The 22,096-nt window shown below is 38.9% G+C and overlaps 2 long non-coding RNA genes across 4 annotated transcripts; both read left to right on the top strand.

Moving 5' to 3' along the window:
- The first annotated feature begins 9,527 nt into the window (after window positions 1–9,527).
- On the top strand, window positions 9,528–11,633 carry LOC131607367 (uncharacterized). Of its 2 annotated transcripts, none has more exons than XR_009285271.1 (3): window positions 9,528–9,902; window positions 10,940–11,127; window positions 11,221–11,633. It is a non-coding gene; the product is annotated as an uncharacterized LOC131607367 (long non-coding RNA). The 2 variants fall into 2 exon arrangements; XR_009285270.1 differs by having other exon boundaries at window positions 10,917–11,127.
- Window positions 11,634–19,211: 7,578 nt separating this feature from the next.
- Window positions 19,212–21,376, top strand: LOC131607366 (uncharacterized). Of its 2 annotated transcripts, none has more exons than XR_009285269.1 (3): window positions 19,212–19,645; window positions 20,683–20,870; window positions 20,964–21,376. It is a non-coding gene; the product is annotated as an uncharacterized LOC131607366 (long non-coding RNA). The 2 variants fall into 2 exon arrangements; XR_009285268.1 differs by having other exon boundaries at window positions 20,660–20,870.
- The last annotated feature ends 720 nt before the right edge of the window (window positions 21,377–22,096 follow it).

Here is a 22,096-nt window from a genome sequence, read left to right as displayed (position 1 = left end):
AATAAATAGCATACATGTTCCTTTCATTTCCAAGGAATCATATCTTTAAGTCTCGTGCCGAGCTTTTCCGTCTCTTGCTTTCAAAAAATCAAAACACGAGTATTCCTTGGAAATTGAATGAACATGGCATTGCACGCATATCATGCATCTCATACATTTCATGCATAACAAGTGTTCAGGATCGAGGATTTCTTATCCAGACTTGGTACTCTCACCATACTCAGAGACTTGACTTTCTTATTGTGTGCTCAAAGATCAGTCATGAAACAACTTTGTGGGGTGATCAAGAGGAAAACTCAGTTGAGGTTCTTTTTGAAGACGTGTCTTATGCTCATTTGCTTCCATGCTTGCTTTATTTGCAACTGGTTAAGCTCTGTACTGTGTGGATGTCTATGAATTCTCTGCTTGATGACAATGACACTAGGTGTGAAGTCTATCTTGGGGCACCTGGTCGTGATGCTAGTATCTACAAGTCTTTGAAGTTGCTTGGGGCTCCCGCACGAGGGATAAGCAAGACATTGTCTATCTTGAACATTGCACCATTTGCATTGCTCGAATCCCTAAAGCACTTACAAATTCCGTGTGACTTCGCTAGAATCTTCTGCTCAGCAGTAATCAAAAGTGGCTCATATAGACACCTCTTATTCTCAAGGTTCTGCTTCATATACCGAGTCACCTCCTCCTCCTCCTGGAGTTTCCTTGTCGCTAGCATTTTCTTGTCAACAGAGACGGAAAAAGAGTATGAGTAACAAGCCGATGTGATCCTAATGCCTTATCTCAAGTTGCTTCACTGCTTGTTGGAATTTCAGTTGGTTAAGATTCATGCTTTGGGTGTTTCTCACCACAGATAGCTCTCCTGATTTCGATGACAATACTCGGTGTTTTCCATTCTGGGGGAACCTGATTATAATTTCAAGTCTTACAAGGTGTTGAGGTATAAAGAGTTCAGAACTTTCTCGATGCAAGGAAGTTTGAGTTTACTCATAATGGTTTCTACTGGTCAATCCCATTTCAAGTAAAATGTTTGTTCTTCCTCGAGGATGTAACTCATGAGAATCACTTGCAATTGATACTGCCAGAGGTTTCCTTCACAACAGCTATTGTGTGTTCTAAGTAATGACTTTGATAGCCAAGCGCAGATGTTATTGTTGTTCGCTGATAGTAATACAAGTTTCCTCCATTCATGATGGTGATTTCTGTTTCAGCACCTATATTTAGGGCTCCCGATCGAGGGATAAGCAAGACTCTGTGTTCTTGAGTTCGCATCATTGGCAGCTCAAATCCCTAAAGCATTCACAAACTCCTGTTGCTATTTTTTTGAGGGCTTCTGACCGAGGGATAAGCAAGACTCCTTGTATCTTGAGTTTGTGCACCACTGGCACAACTCAAAACCCTAAAGCTGGACACTTGCAACTTCTGTATGACTTTGCCGAAATCTTCTTCCAAGAAGTGATCTAAAGTGTTCTGACGTAGTGCTTGGTGTGCTTTCCACTCTGGGGGCACTTGGTTATCTGATTGAAGGTTGTCATCCATTAAAAGACAAGGTTCAAGACTTGATTGACACCGAGGCTATCACATGCACTCTTGAGGGTCAGAATTGAAGTTCTCTTCCGACTCAGCGGAACTTTTGAAGCAATAAGTCCATACAGAGAGAATCTCCTCAACATTGGCAATTTCTTAAATCATCTTGCATGTTCATGTTTAATCTTTCTTGTTTGTGCAATAATGTTCGTATGTAAAACTTGTTTGTTTTTGAATTATAATCATAACACATTGGATATGTTTGTCTTGAAAAAATCCATTCGCTTTTGCTCTTATATGTTTTTCTATGCTTTTTGTGATACTCAACTCTTGTCAACAAAGCATGATAACTCTGAAGGGAGAACGATGAACATGATACCAATAACCTCAAATGGTATGCTTTTGAGTAGAACCCTGTTGATGATGTACAGGCATTGTTTCAAATTCCAAAACACTGGAGATATAAGGGAGATAGACCCTCGATAACCCCTTTGAGCCTTGAAGTAGGAGTTTCTTTTCTATACAAAAAAACCCTCACATTTAACCCAGGGGCGGGTAGTGTTCAGTTAACCTGATCAAGCGTTCAAAATTCATCAAGAGCATGCATCTAAGGATACAACAATGGTTATCCCTCACATCAGGAGGACGAAATGTCAAAACCACAACGGTTATCCCTCACCTCAGGAGGTCGAGACATCAAATTTATCCCTCACATCATGAGGTCGAGACCAACATCAAAGCCGCTGTGGTTTATCCCTCACATCAGGAGGTCAAAATATGACGATACCACAATGGTAATTCTCCATCAATCAATGACTCAGGCAGTCACTATGCACTTCCAACAAATCAGAGATTCAGGATCACACGACTTGTTCAAAAGAAAAGAATGAATGAAAGAATAAAAAAAGAGAAAAGCCCGCTAAGTCAACAAGTTGAAAACATGTGACTTAGGCAAAAATTAGGGCATCCCGCTGGACATCCAAATCAAAATTCAAAAGAATTTGTCCAGGCAAAAGTTAGGGAAACAAAAAAAAAAGCAAAGCAAAAGCGAAAAACAAGGATTACAAAACAAGAATCCTTACCAAAAGAACAAAGTCGTGTGATTAGACACCAAAAACGAAAGGTAAAGAGACTGCCATGTCCGAACGCCTCATTGACTCCTCAATCATTTCCAAACTCCTCTTGAAAGTCGAATGCTCATATCAAGTTAACTGAACTTAGGAGTGGAGAACATCATGAAGGGGGTGGGCACTAAATATTTTGAGCCTAAAAATCCTTTTTTCTAAAAACCGTGAACCTGGCCACGTTACAATCCTTAAAAGTCCTAACTGAAGCATGGGTTAATTCGAAAGTGGACTATACACGAGAATACGGTAAGCTGACTCCTGGGAGATCCGCTAAACGCTTGAGTTGGTATCTGTCATACCCCAAAATTTGCCCATGATATTTTGACTCACATGACTTTCTAATTCACAAGGTTGTACAAGAATTGAGCATACTCATCCTTCTCCTAGGCAAAAGGGCCCCGATTGGGGTTTTGTTTCTTCTCAATGAAAAGAGATTTTTGACACCTCAAGTGGACTTCATGGTTTCCCATATGCTTCAAAGGATCCCTATTTTTATGATATTTATTTATTTTATTTGGATTTTATTTATTTAAAATCTAAATAAATCAAGTAAATATAAAGATATTTGATTTAATTCATGAGGTTTTATTTTAATCATCCAAAGGGCCCATAAGATCAAATATTATTTCACTTATAGTTGATTTTATTTATTTAATTTCAATGAAAATCAAATAAAATCATGGATGAATAATGAGAAATATTATGTGATGGATTCCATAAATATTTGATCAATTTAAATTGATTGAGAAGACCAATAATACGTGGAAAGAGCATGGAAATAGAATGCAATCCAAGAAAGAAAGTTTTAATACAAAAATGAAGTCAAATATTTTTCAATCAAAAGGCTTGATTCTTTCCATAAGAGTTAACCTAATTCTATGGTCATATATATGCACAAACATTACACAAGAGGGGACGACAAAATTCTTCCAAGGAGGCAAGCATCATAGTTGCAAAATTCTCAAAGAAAGAGGCCAATTCGTGTACACTACTCCAGTCATTTTCAAAGCATTGCAACCATCCCAATCCACTTCAAAGGTACTAAAGGGTAAGGTTAATCAATAACTAAGCTTCATAGCACCCGGAATGCATGTATCACGTTCATCATATTCATATACAAATCGAATTTTTGTAATTCATATTTTTGCATGTTTTAACGTAATATAACCGTTCTTTTGAGTTTGTGGCTTGGTTTAGAAGAGGTTTGAACCCTTAAACATGAGCTTTAACGCATAGATCATAGTTTGCCATGGTTAGGGCATAAGGGAGCTCCACCTTCGATTTCGATGATGAAAGAAGATTCATCGAAAACTAATGCTATATTCATGACCAGGAGGGAATTTTGAGTGGATCTGGGTTCCCTTTGAGTTTTTCTAACGTGTATTTTTTTAGTTTGAATCTGTATAGGAATACTCATGAAAATTCGCAGGAAAAAGCGCAGCAACTTCCATGGAAAAATCCGCAGGTATCCTTGATGAAGATGATGAACAGGATCTTTGAAACATTGACTACACGTGCATCTCAGTTATTGGCCGGTCAACCGTGCACTGCCTCTCTCCGTTCACGATTGGTTTATTCGTTGAACAATGGGGTCCACTCGGTCTACATTCTGACTTTTTGATTTACGCGTATGTTATTATATTTATTTTCATGATCCAGTTCACTAACAACAAAAACTGATGGCATTATTGGTGAAAGCGGAAGGTTGGTAATGCTGGTGTCCAAGGCTCGATCCCTCACTACGACCTTTAATTTTTCACAACATTTGCTTGTTACAGATCAGGCGTTTCTAGCTCATGCAGGTGCATCGTACAGTCTCCAATCCCAGCCGCTGGATCTATATTGAAACTAGATCTGAAGGATCAGGAGACAGGTCTACTGAGGACCATCATGGATCCATCATACTGGATCACTCGTTTTTTTTTATCATTAATTGCTTTGTTTTTTTGTTTAATTATTTAAACTAACCTAATTTCACTTATTAACTAATTAATTAATTAATAAATTAACCCCTAATGATATAAAATCAAAAAAAATAGTTTCAACAACTAATTTAATTTAGATTTTAGAAGAAGTATGTATATAATCTTTTCTTTGGTAATTTTATTAAATAATTGATTAGGGTAGATAATGAGGATATTTATTTTAGTTGGTTAATCATGTTTAAAATATTTGATTATAAAAAAAATACCAAAAATAATTCTATGTTTTCGATTAAATTTTTAACTCGGTCCTTTTTGGGGAAATACTAGAATTAGTTTAATTAAATTAGGATTCTAATTAACAAAAATATTTTACTTTCTCCCGATTTCTTCTCTCATCTCGAAATCTCGTGTATGGCGCGTGTTTGTTTATTTTATTGCTTTTATCTAGATATTAGAATGTATATAGGTCAAAAATGTAAATATTTAAATAAGTCTATTTACTTTCCTACACTTTTTTTTCGTATTCTATTGCTTAGATGAATGCCTTAGGTTTGTATGATGATATAAGATAATAAAAGCAATCGCTAGCTAATTTAACCTCAAGATAATATATCTGAATCAACATACTTGCACTCACTCACCTTTAGGGTACGCCCTCTTCAGTTGCCTTCGATCAAAATAGTCAAGTCCCTTCGAGCGTAGGGATACCTTAGCATATGCTGCCTACGATTCAAAATCATCAATGTCCCTTTGGAATAAAGATCATAGTCCCTTCGGGTTGCCTACGATGAAATGATCTCGTCCTTCGAGTTGCCTTCAATTAAATGATGATTGTCCCTTCGAACGCTAAGGTATCCCTACTGGTTGCCTTTATGACTATTCACATCTCATAGGACTTCCTACCCTCTTTATGGTATGGATAGTCTCTATGACGATTCGATGACCCTTCGATGACCCGCACATCCAATGTATAGGACTACCTACCCTCAAATGGTATGGATAGTACTATCGCCCAAGGAAAACTTTAAAGTATGGGAAAGACTTTACGAACTAGGGTAGGAACTCTTAAGTGCTTGCTCACAACAAACCAAATCAAACGCTTTTCACACCATGTTTTCTAACACTGTCTTTTCAGACATTCTCAAAATCAAACTGTTTTTCCAAACACACACGCCACCTTTTTTCAAACATTTCAAACAAAAGTGAGCCAAGCAACTAAGAGCCCGTAGATAACTACGGATGAAAAGGGTGCTTACACCTTCCCTTTTCATAACCTACCCCCAAACTCAATCTCTTTTCAAAGAAGGTCTTTCCTGTTCTTTTATACCTTTCCTAATTGGATAAAATAAAAGTCGGTGGCGACTCTTGCTCACCGCAACATTGTTGCTTATAAAAAGTAAAAGTCAGTTCACCGAATTACAGTATCACACCATCTTTTCCTTCATAAAAAAAAATTGATGTTACGACATCTTTTCAAAAGTTTCTTTTAACTTCGAGACAAACATACTCTTTGCATTAGAATTATATTTCTCATAATAAACATTCTTTGCATATGAACAAGTGCTTAACATCAGGAAAGTTTCCATCATGAACTTCAGATGAAAAATTTTTATCCTCCCGAAGGACATGTTGTCTTCAGAACTCCGTTGAGTAGAGGCAGCCATATTTCAAAGTTTGATCACCCCAAGGGGCACAAAAGCGTTTGATTACTTTATCGCGTGAGTTTTCAATCAATCTGAAGCAATCAGGTCAAGATTCGAAGAATCTCTCAAAGTGCTAAGCAATCAGGGGCATTCACCCAAGCGTAACTGAAGCTACCTCCAACACAGTCCATGCAGGGGTACATTTTCAAAGTTCATGATACTGGGGCAGGTTGGCTATGATAGCACAAATCTCAAAAAGTCCTTATGAGATGATTTTCTTCAAAGTCCTTACAGGCTGGGGCAAGGCACTATGCATTGGCATTATATCCTCATCAGGAGGTGTTCAGTTTAAAGTTCAGGTGTGAGCTAAACAACTTATGAACCTAAGAGCTGTCAGGGTTGTCATCCTCAGCAGTCAGAAGCTGAAAGTCCAATACTTGTTGGCATTCTTACAATCAATACGGATATGCAGAACACTATGAAAGGCAATCCCTGTTTGGTCTTTTTGAAGTCAATACTTGCTTGACCCCATAAGCCCACTTCCTGGTGGCACTCTCTATGAAAGCCAATGCTTGTTTGGTCCCTTTGAAGTCAACACTTGCTTGACCCCATAAACTCGCTTCCTGGTGGAATTCTCTTGGAGAACCAATGCCTGTTTGATGCTCTGAACGATACGTGTTTGGTGTTTTAATCACTACTTGTCTGTCAACTCATTGAATCCATTGCCTGTATGGAAAGTTTCAAAGCTCAATTGTCTGACAATCTGTTTGCTCTTGCAATTGCCCATCGTGGGTGAACATTGTCATCCTCTGCCATATGAGGAAATCATGCAAAGATTACGTGCTATATCCTGGGGCATTTTCATCTGTTTATCTCGCAGGTACATCCTTTCTTGTGCATCATGTCGACGAGTTAGCGGATCTAGCCAAGCGAGAGATCCTCATTTCCCAACTGAGTGCATCCAAGATGAGGTTTTCTTTGTTCCAAGATTCTCATCTCCTCAGCAAAGCACATTTCAACGAGATCTCCGTGCTTCAGGAGCCTTATTCCCCAGTGGAATGTCTTCTCCCAGTTGAATCATGATTGAATGGTATCTGATTCCCCAACAAGCTCTTAATGAGGTTCCTTGCCCGAGTTCCTCATTCTCCCCAATAGAGTGTCTCTCTCCCCAACAGATGGATCTGTTCTCCCCAGGAGAGTTACCTGTTCTCCCCAGGAGAGTTATCTTATTCCCCAGTGGAGTGATCTTAACAGGGGGTTCTTATGCCGAGTTCTTTATCCCCAGCGGATTTCTTATCTCCTCAGTGGATCGTTATGCAGAAGTATTCATCTTCTCCACTTAGTCTTTCCTCAGCAGAGATTCATGTGCATCCTCAGCGGAATTCGCGTCCTTCAAGGATTTCCCCAGCGGAATGTGTCGCACGCTCGCGAAATGAGTACAACAGAGTCGCCACCAATATATTTATCCCAAAGAGGGAAAGGAATATCAGAAAACCTGGAATAAAGAAAGGATAAGGTCTTGCGACCAGAGATCGGGTAAGAAGTCGGTTACGCGAGGGGAAGGTATTAGCACCCCTCACGTCTGTGGTACTCCACAGGATCCACTTATGTTTGTTCTATTCTAAGGGTGTATAAATCTAAAGCTTAATTACTGAGGGAATGCATGCAAATGAAAGAAAAAGAAACACGGGGAAAATAAGGTTTATAAATAGTTGTGCTCGCTTAGGCCCCGCGACCTAATGCCTACGTATCCTTTTCAGGAATCAGAGCGCCGTAGTTCGGCTCTTTAGTTTTTGTTTGTTTTTGTGTTTTTTTAGTGGACGAAGTTACATTCGCACTCCGCTGCTCGACCTCTGGAGTCTTAAGCTGGGAATGGAGCGGAAATAACGTGTCCGATTAGGAGAAAGAATGCCCTGAAGGCAAGAGAAAGAATGCCTCGGAGGCAAGAGAGAGAGAAGAGAGAGGATTGGTTTGTATTTTTTAGGGTAATTCCATGATGAACAAAACCCAATACAAGGTTCCGCACCACTTCATTACTTTGATTTAGGTCTGAGCCTTTATTAGATGTTTTAGACGTTTTTGGTTGGTGATTTTTAAGGGATTTTAATCTGCGAGTTGAATCACATAGAATGTATGATGTCAAAGAAACAGATTAGGGAATGAATCCCACTCATTTCTCTACATGGATAGAGAAACAGATTAGGGAATGAATCCCACTCATTTCTCTAATAATCGAGAAACAGATTAGGGAATGAATCCCACTCATTTCTCTTTGTAGTGATCGAGAAACAGATTAGGGAATGGATCCCACTCATTTCTCTCTCACTAAGTGTTCGAGAAACAGATTAGGGAATAAATCCCACTCGTTTCTCTCCCACTTTTAATGTGATTCGCCTCTTCCTTTGTTAAGTGTTTTAAAGTTGAAAAGGAAAATAAACAAAACTAGCCTAAGATGAAAACTAGCCTAATATGATGGGAACCTCTAATTCCTAAAGTTGTCATGGTTTCTACCTAATGGTTAGGAGCAAAAAGCGACATGAGAATATAAGCATAAGCGGAGATCGAAATTACAAGTAAAAATACAAGTAAACAATGATACAAAATTAGTGCAAAAATGACTAAAAGAATGACTTGAAATATGGTACAAGACATGAAAGTGAACAATGCAAAATAGTACAAAAATCGAATTTAAAATACTATTATTTTTATGGTTTTTATATGACAAAAACAAGAATTCTAATCAAGCAAAAGAAATAAAATAAAAGCCTAAACTAACATTTTGTGGTTATTATTTTTTATGTGACAAAAATTGCATTAAGGTCTAAGAATTAATAGGAGAAGAAATAGCATTTATCACCTAAAGAAAAATGGTAGAAATCTAATTAAACCTAAATTAAGAATAAGGGAAACAGGGGGTGTCAATTGAGATTATGGGTGCAAGAAGCATGCCCTGGGCCCAGGGATTTGGCCCAAACAGGTTATTGTAGTTGCAGGATTTTGTGTGTCAAAAAGAGCATGGGCCCAGAGGGGGGTGTGTACACTAATTCGTGTGGCCCAACGTAATTGATGCTCCAGATTGATTATTCAATTTTATTATCAGATTTTAATTCCACTAATGCCAATTAGCTCAATTAATTAGAAATTAAACCTTATCTTATATTCTGATTATATCAATTAATTAGATTAATAACATTAATAATAATAGAAAAGAAATGAAAAAGGGGAATTAGGGTAAGTATGTGACGGTTCAACTCTCTTCAGACGCAACTCTCTCCCTCTCGTAATCTCTCTTCGTACTCATACATCACCGGAAATCGCTCCGCCGCGCCGGAGGCGGCGGAGCTTGACCAAATGCGAGGTTAAAACACTCGACCGCACCTATTTCCCTTACTCTCTTCGAATCCTTAACTCTTTTCCACCGATTCAAACTCACCCTCCCCTAATCGGACCAAACAGCAAACCCTAGATCTAGGTAGAAATCAAATCGAAGGCTAATGACTACGAATCATAGATCAAGGTCATGGGGGAATTGCTCAGGAATACTAGTACTACACCATATCATCTAGAAAACAGAAAAATATGGAGGTGGAGACGGTGACGAAAACTTACCTGGATGAAGAAGATGACGAATCGTTGAGGAAAACCGGATGGGAGAATCAAATGCTCGCAATTGATGAATTCTTCAGGTGATTTCGGATTTTCGTTCCTCGTTCTTCTTTCCTTCTTCCTCTTTGTATGATTTCTTCTTCTACTCTTTTTCTTGAATCTTTCTCTGTGCTGTGATCGCTCTGTGTTAAGATGATAGTAGAGGATGACTTGTAAGTAGAAGGATGAAGGCCGAGCTCAAGCTTAATCGGAGCTCCGATTGTGGAGCTCCAATGGCTTCTGAAAACCGAGCGTATAGTGAAGGTAATTGAAGAGAGAGGTTGGAGAGAGAGAATTTGCAGAGATATGAGTGTGAACTGAGAGAAGAGTGGGAAGAAGATGAAGATGGTGTGAAAAAATGGTGGAGGAGAGCTTGAATGAAGGAGGAGGTTTGAATATATAGAGATTGAGAGGGAAAAGTTAGTTGAGGGAGGAGAGATTATAGCCCTTGGATTGAGTTTCGGTTATGAGATTGGAGGGCTGAGATTGAGTCTCCTATAAGGTTAGTTATCCAGTGATTTTTCTGTTATAACTCGGTTTCAATTGGTTAGAGGTTGTTAGGATTGGTTAGAGGGTTTAGAGTGGTGGTTTGAATTCTGTTTTTTGGTTTGCAGGTTGGTTACAGGTGAAGAGTTTGTTATGTGAAACTGAATGAAAATCTGTTAGCTGTTGGTTTAGGTGGATAGTTATAACTTGTTACATATCAAGCGTTAGAAACAAGTTGAAAATTAGGAGTGTGTTGATAATACAAGGAGTGCAGTGTGACAAGCAATGCTCTAGCTCATAATACAAGGCAAAACAAGAACTTTAAATCCTAATCATAAACCGCAACACCGATACACACTTATATATGAATAACACTTTCTCTTCTTTGCTTTCCCCATTGCAGTTCACTTTTTACAGCTTCTATCTTTCATAAAACACTCTGGAGCTAGTTACACATAAACATCTTTGCTCTATTTCACCTGAGCCGCTGCATTGTTATGACTATGCAGGAGGGTTTTGTATGCAGCAAAACCATTTTTTACTCTGAGGTTTGTTGGGATCTGATGCAGGTTTTCTTTGATTTTACTATTAGCAAAAGAATGTAGCAGAGATGTGTAGCGTGGCTCTTCTGTTCCAAAGAAGAAGCGGAAGACAATACTTTACATGAACCTTCAAGTGGATTCCCTTCCACATCAGAAAAATATATGCTTTTGACGAATCTCCTGACGTTAACTTGATCAAGGCCATGAGAGCAGCTTCTTGCTCACTTCCTGATGTTGTGTTGAGTTTTTTTTTTCTTTCTGAATTTGCTCTCACTTAATTCAACATGTTTGTGGGCTATGTGCGTAACTGTTTTGTACGTTGATGATGCAGGGAATTTTGAACATGGCATTGTAGGTGGTGATGCAGCTGACTACAAATTGATTATGCATTGTGTTGGCTGCAAGTTCTGAATTCTGGACCTGTTAATTAGGAATGTATGGATGCTGAATTTTTTTGAATGCTGCAGGTTTGAAAAGGCAAGGAGGTCAACAAGAGGAATGGATTGATTAATGTGTTTGGAGCATGCTGAAGCTGGAAGTGACGTAGAAAAGAATGAAGCAATTAGTTTAAGAATAGCTTAAACTTTAATGTACTATGGTTTTTTTTTTGTAACAAAACATGATTCATCTCTCTCCTTTTTTGTAAATATTTTGTAACATGTCTCTATGCTTGGAAGTGTTTGTAATAAAATTGGATTGTGATTTGTTATGTAGCTTTTGAATGAATGACAAACTTGTGTGATATGAGCCATATTCAAAATGAACCTCGAACCATGCTCAGATGTAATCTTAATCCAAATTCGCGCACGTAATTTCACCTTTGCGTGCATTTTAACCTCAAATGATAACAAAAGGCTAAGTTTTAGAATGCAACCCAATGTAAATGCTTATATCACACATGAAGAGAATGAACCAACCCTTAGTGCCACACTTGGAATTTCGTTAACAATATAAATTAAAGCAAGCTTTAATCCAGGGTCCTTGATCTTTTCATGAGATGCATGGTGTGTGTAATGACCTAAAAGATGAGATGGTGAGATGTATGAGCCAGTTAAAAATAAAATTGGGTGGGCAAATTTGGGGTGCAACAGCTGCCCCTATTTAATCATCTTAAACCTGAAGGTGAGATTGGCGCTAGCCTTTCGAGCATTCGAGGTAGAAGAAGATTAAATATTAAGTGAACCTGAAAATTTGCCTTATGAGGGATAGCATCCACTGAGGAAGACATGGTGTCAACTCTACTGGGGAAGAAATGGAATAGAACTCAACTCTGGGTTGAAGAAGGAAAGTGGGTCAACTCTGGGTCGAGGAATAAAGGGGAAGTCAACTCTGGGTTGGATGAGAGGTAAACATCAATTCTGGATTGAGAACGGAAAGTGACATCAGTATTAATGGGACAAGATATAGGCATCAACTCTGGGTTGAGAAATAAAGCAAGGAAATCAACTCTGGGTTGAACAAAGATTTGGATAATGACCATGGGTTGAAAACGAACAGATGAACAATTAGAAATAATCGTCAACTCTGGGTTGAGTGGGATAAGAAATGAAATTCAATTCTGGATTGAACAAAGGATAACCATCAACTCTGGGTTGAGTGGGAAAGAGGAATCAACAAGGGATAACCGTCAACTCTGGGTTGAGTGGGAGAAAAGATAACTGTCAACTCTGGGTTGAGTGGGAAAAAGGAGAAGTCAATTCTGGATTGAATAAAGGAGGACCGTCAACTCTGGGTTGAGTGGGAAAAGAGAAGGATCAACTCTGGGTTGAATAAAGATAACCGTCAACTCTGGGTTGAGTGGGAAAGATAAAAGATAACCGTCAACTCTGGGTTGAGTGGGGAAAGAAGAAATCAATTCTGGATTGAACAAATGATAACCGTCAACTCTAGGTTGAGTGGGAGAAGGAAAGGATCAACTCTGGGTTGAATAAAAGGTAACCGTCAACTCTGAGTTGAGTGGGAAAGGACAAATCAATTCTGGATTGAATAAAAGATAACCGTCAACTCTGGGTTGAGTGGGAAAGAGAAATCAATAAGAAATAAGCGTCAACTCTGGGTTGAGTAAAAATAGCCTTCAACTCTGGGTTGAGTGGGAAAAGAAATAAGAGATAACCGTCAACTCTGGGTTGAGTGGGAAAAGACAAGGAATCAACTCTGGGTTGAATAAAAGATAAACGTCAACTCTGGGTTGAGCGGGAGAAGACAAGAGATAACCGTCAACTCTGGGTGAGAGGGAAAAGAGAAAGAGATAACCGTCAACTCTGGGTTGAGTGGGAAAGAGGAATCAATTCTGGATTGAACAAGAGATAACCGTCAACTCTGGGTTGAGTGGGAAAAAGGAGAAGTCAATTCTGGATTGAATAAAGGAGGACCGTCAACTCTGGGTTGAGTGGGAAAAGAGAAGGATCAACTCTGGGTTGAATAAAGATAACCGTCAACTCTGGGTTGAGTGGGAAAGATAAAAGATAACCGTCAACTCTGGGTTGAGTGGGGAAAGAAGAAATCAATTCTGGATTGAACAAATGATAACCGTCAACTCTAGGTTGAGTGGGAGAAGGAAAGGATCAACTCTGGGTTGAATAAAAGGTAACCGTCAACTCTGAGTTGAGTGGGAAAGGACAAATCAATTCTGGATTGAATAAAAGATAACCGTCAACTCTGGGTTGAGTGGGAAAGAGAAATCAATAAGAAATAAGCGTCAACTCTGGGTTGAGTAAAAATAGCCTTCAACTCTGGGTTGAGTGGGAAAAGAAATAAGAGATAACCGTCAACTCTGGGTTGAGTGGGAAAAGACAAGGAATCAACTCTGGGTTGAATAAAAGATAAACGTCAACTCTGGGTTGAGCGGGAGAAGACAAGAGATAACCGTCAACTCTGGGTGAGAGGGAAAAGAGAAAGAGATAACCGTCAACTCTGGGTTGAGTGGGAAAGAGGAATCAATTCTGGATTGAACAAGAGATAACCGTCAACTCTGGGTTGAGTGGGAAAAGGATAAAGGATGACCGTCAACTCTGGGTTGAGTGGGAATAATAAAAGGTAACCGTCAACTCTGGGTTGAGTGGGAAAGAAAAAAGATAGCCGTCAACTCTGGGTTGAGTGGGAAAGAGAAATCAATTCTGGATTGGACAAGGGACAACCATCAACTCTGGGTTGAGTGGGGAAAAGGATAAAGAATAACCATCAACTCTGGGTTGAGTGGGAAAAGACAAGGGATCAACTCTGGGTTGAATAACAGATAAGCGTCAACCCTGGGTTGAGCGGGAAAAGAAAAGAGATAACCGTCAACTCTGGGTTGAGTGGGAAGAGATAATTAACTCGGGGTTAAAATATGGAGGGAAAATCAACTCTGGGTTGAACTCAAAAACATCAACTCTGGGTTGAAGAAAGATGAACAAGATTGACTTTAGGAGATGACACCACAATGGTAACTCTGAGTGATCCAGTGGACTATCAATTGAATGCTTGTAGGGACCTCATCTGATGAGTAGCTTGGCTTATGCTTCACATGCAATGTTTGGTTTATTTTATGCACTTCTGGAGATGCAATGCAATGGATTCTATATGCAATGTACTGGATTGACTTGATCAGGGTTTCTGCTTTGCGTGGAATAGATTAGGTGGAGTTCCGAAACTCTGTTTGAGATTCAAGGCGAGGTGGATGCCCCTGTTTTATCGATGATTGGATCATGCGAGTGAAATGATAATGAAAATGCAATGATTATGCATGACGTATGTATGATTATGAATGGAATGATTGTTTCCATGATACTAGGAGTGAATGGAGTGTTCCTTGTAGGAAGGTCATTGCTTGAAGGATAGAACTTGTGGAGGTGAGGTGTTTAGCTTGACTCCTCGACACTTGTCTCAATATCTGACACTTGATTGAAGATGAAGAAATGAATTGCTACTAGCTTGCCCCAGCTTGTAGGATCTTCTTGAGATATGACTTTGATATGTTTTAATCATGGAGATTAGCAATGGTCTGCCCCAGTGTTGATAACAGAATGAATGCCCCAGATTGTAGGGAACTCTTCCACCAGATGGATGCTTCAGATATTTGCTCGGCGGATGACCAACCTTTACCTTTGTAAGACTACTTAATGGGATTTCAATGTTAAACTTTCCTTGGTATCAAGTACTTACTTTCTGATTAGAGACAATTCTGTTTTGAAAAGGATAATGAGAATGCAATGCACATGTTAATCTCAAAAGAAAAGTTTTTATTTGTCAAGATGTTCTACTGATACTAACACAAGTGACAAGCAACATTAGGAGTCAGTTTGACATGATTTTAAAGTTTGTATGCTTTCGGAACGAACCCTGCTTCAATTAGGACTTTCGAGGGTTGTAACGTGGCCGGGTTCACGGTTTAAGAAACAAAGGATAAAGGCTCAAGTTCTACTTAACCCACCCCTTCTTCGTGATGTTCTCCAGTCCTACGTTCAGTTAGTTTGACACGAGTGTTCATCTTTCAGGAAGGATTGTGATGGATGAGGATCTTTTGTAGCTTTGATGGAGGTGGCAGTCACCTTTTGGCGCTTTTGTTGATGGTCATAACAACTTGTCCCTCGGAGGAATTTTCTTTTGCTTTTGTCTTTTTGCTTTCCCTAACTTTTGCCTGGACAAAAAGTTTCTTTTGATTTTGGTTTTCGTTGTCCAGCGGGATATGCCCTAATTTTTGCCTAAGTCATTTGCTTCAAAGCTTTTCTTTCTTTTTTTGACTTAGCGGGCTATTGTTTTCCTTTTTTATTTTATTCATAACTTTCTTTTCATTCTTTTTTGTCTCGTTCGGGAACAAGTTGTATGACTTTGGTGATTGACTTGATGAAAAGGTTGTGACTGCCTTCTTCTTAGTGGATGAGATACATCCATTGTGGATTGTGCTCTTCCGCCTTGTTGTGAGATATGAGATATGATTGATCCTCTGAGGAGATACCTGAAAGTTGAGCGCTCGGTCACACTAACTAAAGACTACCCTGCCCTTGGTTAAGATTGAGGGTTTTTGTATTTTTTTGAGAAGAAACTACTACTCCTTAGGCTCAAAAGGGTTGACGAAGGTTTCACTCCCTTATAACTCCGGTGTTTAGGAATTGAAACAATGCCTGTACATCATCAGCAGGATCTTTGTTCCAAAAGCATACAATCAGTGATTCTTGTGTTTTTGATTTTTCATCATTCTCCTTTTTTAATTGCTTAAGACAAATGAGTTGAATATCAATGAACATAATGACAAAGATGAAATGATTTGAGAAAAACATGTATATTACATTATTTTTATTTATTCAAACAGAATGAGTTTCTTACAATGAGAAGTACTTGATAACAACAAAAGTAATACAATTGAAAATACTGAATGAATCTATACAATGGCAAGCTTGGCCTTATTCTGATGCAAATGAAATGTTCTCTGACAAACACAAAGTCTTTAGGCTCCTTTGGTGGAAGGTACCCTCATGAGGAGGCGTGGGGTCCTTAGATAGTAGCTTGATTTTTTTTTTGTAATTCCCCATGATTCTTTGTCGGTGAGCTCTTGTCAGATATCGGTGTGGAGGAATTGTCTTGTCTAATCTGATGGAGAGGAAGAATGTAGGAGTCTTGGTAACCATGGATGCATATGCATGAATGCAAAAATGTTAATGATGATGCAAATGCAGTAGGAATCAGGATCAAGGATCAAGGCCTCTTGTGATAATAACTTCTCATGGTCAATAAGATATGGTCGAATCCTCTAGATTCAGAGGTTCGACGTTGCATTCTTAATAACTAGGCGGTGCATAAGTCAAAGATGGTCGAACCCTCCAGATTCAGAGGTTCAACGTTGATTCTGATAGATAATTGATGTAGAACTTCTGTATAAGTCAAAGATGGTCGAATCCTCCAGATTCAGAGGTTCGACGTTGATTCAGGATAGATAACCTTTGCATAAGTCAAATAAGGTCGAACCTTCCAGATTCAGAGGTTCGACGTTAATTATGATAGATAGTATGAATGGGCATAGGGTGGGATGGAGGCATGTTTTCCTGCAAAACAAAATTTCCCAACCCCTCTCACAGGTATGGTCTAGTACAAGGTAGGTCAAAAGGTCTCCAGCGTTAACAGTTCTCCTGAGACACCATCATTGTTGCAAATACATGCCAACAATGGTATCCCATTTAAACCTCAACTGGTCGTGGGTCTCATGATCGCAATCAACAGAACCCGACATTCTGTTGGCGTCATGACTATCCACTCTATCCTAGGTAGCCTAAGTAACACTCTGGCCTGGGTATTGGGCCTTTTACCTCAAATCAGTAACATCCCATCCCAACAGAACAACATAATAATCATAGTATATGAAAATAAAATGCGATACATAAAGAAATAAAGCAATAAAGCAATAAAGCAATAAATAAACACCCAAAGAAAAGAAAACAAACACAAGCTAGGATCGACTCGCTAAGAATGGACCAGCACAGGTCTATCACATCCCCAGCAGAGTCGCCAGCTGTCGCACGCTCGCGAAATGAGTACAACAGAGTCGCCACCAATATATTTATCCCAAAGAGGGAAAGGAATATCAGAAAACCTGGAATAAAGAAAGGATAAGGTCTTGCGACCAGAGATCGGGTAAGAAGTCGGTTACGCGAGGGGAAGGTATTAGCACCCCTCACGTCTGTGGTACTCCACAGGATCCACTTATGTTTGTTCTATTCTAAGGGTGTATAAATCTAAAGCTTAATTACTAAGGGAATGCATGCAAATGAAAGAAAAAGAAACACGGGGAAAATAAGGTTTATAAATAGTTGTGCTCGCTTAGGCCCCGCGACCTAATGCCTACGTATCCTTTTCAGGAATCAGAGCGCCGTAGTTCGGCTCTTTAGTTTTTGTTTGTTTTTGTGTTTTTTTAGTGGACGAAGTTACATTCGCACTCCGCTGCTCGACCTCTGGAGTCTTAAGCTGGGAATGGAGCGGAAATAACGTGTCCGATTAGGAGAAAGAATGCCCTGAAGGCAAGAGAAAGAATGCCTCGGAGGCAAGAGAGAGAGAAGAGAGAGGATTGGTTTGTATTTTTTAGGGTAATTCCATGATGAACAAAACCCAATACAAGGTTCCGCACCACTTCATTACTTTGATTTAGGTCTGAGCCTTTATTAGATGTTTTAGACGTTTTTGGTTGGTGATTTTTAAGGGATTTTAATCTGCGAGTTGAATCACATAGAATGTATGATGTCAAAGAAACAGATTAGGGAATGAATCCCACTCATTTCTCTACATGGATAGAGAAACAGATTAGGGAATGAATCCCACTCATTTCTCTAATAATCGAGAAACAGATTAGGGAATGAATCCCACTCATTTCTCTTTGTAGTGATCGAGAAACAGATTAGGGAATGGATCCCACTCATTTCTCTCTCACTAAGTGTTCGAGAAACAGATTAGGGAATAAATCCCACTCGTTTCTCTCCCACTTTTAATGTGATTCGCCTCTTCCTTTGTTAAGTGTTTTAAAGTTGAAAAGGAAAATAAACAAAACTAGCCTAAGATGAAAACTAGCCTAATATGATGGGAACCTCTAATTCCTAAAGTTGTCATGGTTTCTACCTAATGGTTAGGAGCAAAAAGCGACATGAGAATATAAGCATAAGCGGAGATCGAAATTACAAGTAAAAATACAAGTAAACAATGATACAAAATTAGTGCAAAAATGACTAAAAGAATGACTTGAAATATGGTACAAGACATGAAAGTGAACAATGCAAAATAGTACAAAAATCGAATTTAAAATACTATTATTTTTATGGTTTTTATATGACAAAAACAAGAATTCTAATCAAGCAAAAGAAATAAAATAAAAGCCTAAACTAACATTTTGTGGTTATTATTTTTTATGTGACAAAAATTGCATTAAGGTCTAAGAATTAATAGGAGAAGAAATAGCATTTATCACCTAAAGAAAAATGGTAGAAATCTAATTAAACCTAAATTAAGAATAAGGGAAACAGGGGGTGTCAATTGAGATTATGGGTGCAAGAAGCATGCCCTGGGCCCAGGGATTTGGCCCAAACAGGTTATTGTAGTTGCAGGATTTTGTGTGTCAAAAAGAGCATGGGCCCAGAGGGGGGTGTGTACACTAATTCGTGTGGCCCAACGTAATTGATGCTCCAGATTGATTATTCAATTTTATTATCAGATTTTAATTCCACTAATGCCAATTAGCTCAATTAATTAGAAATTAAACCTTATCTTATATTCTGATTATATCAATTAATTAGATTAATAACATTAATAATAATAAAAAAGAAATGAAAAAGGGGAATTAGGGTAAGTATGTGACGGTTCAACTCTCTTCAGACGCAACTCTCTCCCTCTCGTAATCTCTCTTCGTACTCATACATCACCGGAAATCGCTCCGCCGCGCCGGAGGCGGCGGAGCTTGACCAAATGCGAGATTAAAACACTCGACCGCACCTATTTCCCTTACTCTCTTCGAATCCTTAACTCTTTTCCACCGATTCAAACTCACCCTCCCCTAATCGGACCAAACAGCAAACCCTAGATCTAGGTAGAAATCAAATCGAAGGCTAATGACTACGAATCATAGATCAAGGTCATGGGGGAATTGCTCAGGAATACTAGTACTACACCATATCATCTAGAAAACAGAAAAATATGGAGGTGGAGACGGTGACGAAAACTTACCTGGATGAAGAAGATGACGAATCGTTGAGGAAAACCGGATGGGAGAATCAAATGCTCGCAATTGATGAATTCTTCAGGTGATTTCGGATTTTCGTTCCTCGTTCTTCTTTCCTTCTTCCTCTTTGTATGATTTCTTCTTCTACTCTTTTTCTTGAATCTTTCTCTGTGCTGTGATCGCTCTGTGTTGAGATGATAGTAGAGGATGACTTGTAAGTAGAAGGATGAAGGCCGAGCTCAAGCTTAATCGGAGATCCGATTGTGGAGCTCCAATGGCTTCTGAAAACCGAGCGTATAGTGAAGGTAATTGAAGAGAGAGGTTGGAGAGAGAGAATTTGCAGAGATATGAGTGTGAACTGAGAGAAGAGTGGGAAGAAGATGAAGATGGTGTGAAAAAATGGTGGAGGAGAGCTTGAATGAAGGAGGAGGTTTGAATATATAGAGATTGAGAGGGAAAAGTTAGTTGAGGGAGGAGAGATTATAGCCCTTGGATTGAGTTTCGGTTATGAGATTGGAGGGCTGAGATTGAGTCTCCTATAAGGTTAGTTATCCAGTGATTTTTCTGTTATAACTCGGTTTCAATTGGTTAGAGGTTGTTAGGATTGGTTAGAGGGTTTAGAGTGGTGGTTTGAATTCTGTTTTTTGGTTTGCAGGTTGGTTACAGGTGAAGAGTTTGTTATGTGAAACTGAATGAAAATCTGTTAGCTGTTGGTTTAGGTGGATAGTTATAACTTGTTACATATCAAGCGTTAGAAACAAGTTGAAAATTAGGAGTGTGTTGATAATACAAGGAGCGCAGTGTGACAAGCAATGCTCTAGCTCATAATACAAGGCAAAACAAGAACTTTAAATCCTAATCATAAACCGCAACACCGATACACACTTATATATGAATAACACTTTCTCTTCTTTGCTTTCCCCATTGCAGTTCACTTTTTACAGCTTCTATCTTTCATAAAACACTCTGGAGCTAGTTACACATAAACATCTTTGCTCTATTTCACCTGAGCCGCTGCATTGTTATGACTATGCAGGAGGGTTTTGTATGCAGCAAAACCATTTTTTACTCTGAGGTTTGTTGGGATCTGATGCAGGTTTTCTTTGATTTTACTATTAGCAAAAGAATGTAGCAGAGATGTGTAGCGTGGCTCTTCTGTTCCAAAGAAGAAGCGGAAGACAATACTTTACATGAACCTTCAAGTGGATTCCCTTCCACATCAGAAAAATATATGCTTTTGACGAATCTCCTGACGTTAACTTGATCAAGGCCATGAGAGCAGCTTCTTGCTCACTTCCTGATGTTGTGTTGAGTTTTTTTTTTCTTTCTGAATTTGCTCTCACTTAATTCAACATGTTTGTGGGCTATGTGCGTAACTGTTTTGTACGTTGATGATGCAGGGAATTTTGAACATGGCATTGTAGGTGGTGATGCAGCTGACTACAAATTGATTATGCATTGTGTTGGCTGCAAGTTCTGAATTCTGGACCTGTTAATTAGGAATGTATGGATGCTGAATTTTTTTGAATGCTGCAGGTTTGAAAAGGCAAGGAGGTCAACAAGAGGAATGGATTGATTAATGTGTTTGGAGCATGCTGAAGCTGGAAGTGACGTAGAAAAGAATGAAGCAATTAGTTTAAGAATAGCTTAAACTTTAATGTACTATGGTTTTTTTTTTGTAACAAAACATGATTCATCTCTCTCCTTTTTTGTAAATATTTTGTAACATGTCTCTATGCTTGGAAGTGTTTGTAATAAAATTGGATTGTGATTTGTTATGTAGCTTTTGAATGAATGACAAACTTGTGTGATATGAGCCATATTCAAAATGAACCTCGAACCATGCTCAGATGTAATCTTAATCCAAATTCGCGCACGTAATTTCACCTTTGCGTGCATTTTAACCTCAAATGATAACAAAAGGCTAAGTTTTAGAATGCAACCCAATGTAAATGCTTATATCACACATGAAGAGAATGAACCAACCCTTAGTGCCACACTTGGAATTTCGTTAACAATATAAATTAAAGCAAGCTTTAATCCAGGGTCCTTGATCTTTTCATGAGATGCATGGTGTGTGTAATGACCTAAAAGATGAGATGGTGAGATGTATGAGCCAGTTAAAAATAAAATTGGGTGGGCAAATTTGGGGTGCAACAGAATGCGTCCTACACAAGCAAGTTAGTCACTCCCCATCAGAGTTGTCTCCATGACTTGCCCTTATCTCCACATCCCCAGAGTGTCCAGAATTTGCTTCTCCTATGAAGTTCCCAGGGTATTCCCCAAGCAGTCAATTGGGATGTTCATATCCCCAAGCGGGATTTATTTCCCCAGCCAGAGCTCGCGTTTAGATTTGATCGTCTCCAGCAGATTTCTGATCCATCTTTGTCAGCTCGTAATTGTGACTTCAGGTCACTCATCTTGTCCTCCCCGCAGAGTTCCAAACTCTCCAGGATTTCTTCAGCAATTCAGTGCTTCTCCGTTGTTTCCCTAAGCAGCGTCCGAATCATGCATTATTTGCATAACATTCTCA

Source organism: Vicia villosa, linkage group LG5, assembly GCF_029867415.1.
Source record: "Vicia villosa cultivar HV-30 ecotype Madison, WI linkage group LG5, Vvil1.0, whole genome shotgun sequence".
NCBI lineage: Eukaryota > Viridiplantae > Streptophyta > Magnoliopsida > Fabales > Fabaceae > Vicia > Vicia villosa.
This window is presented reverse-complemented; position numbering and strand designations above follow the sequence as displayed.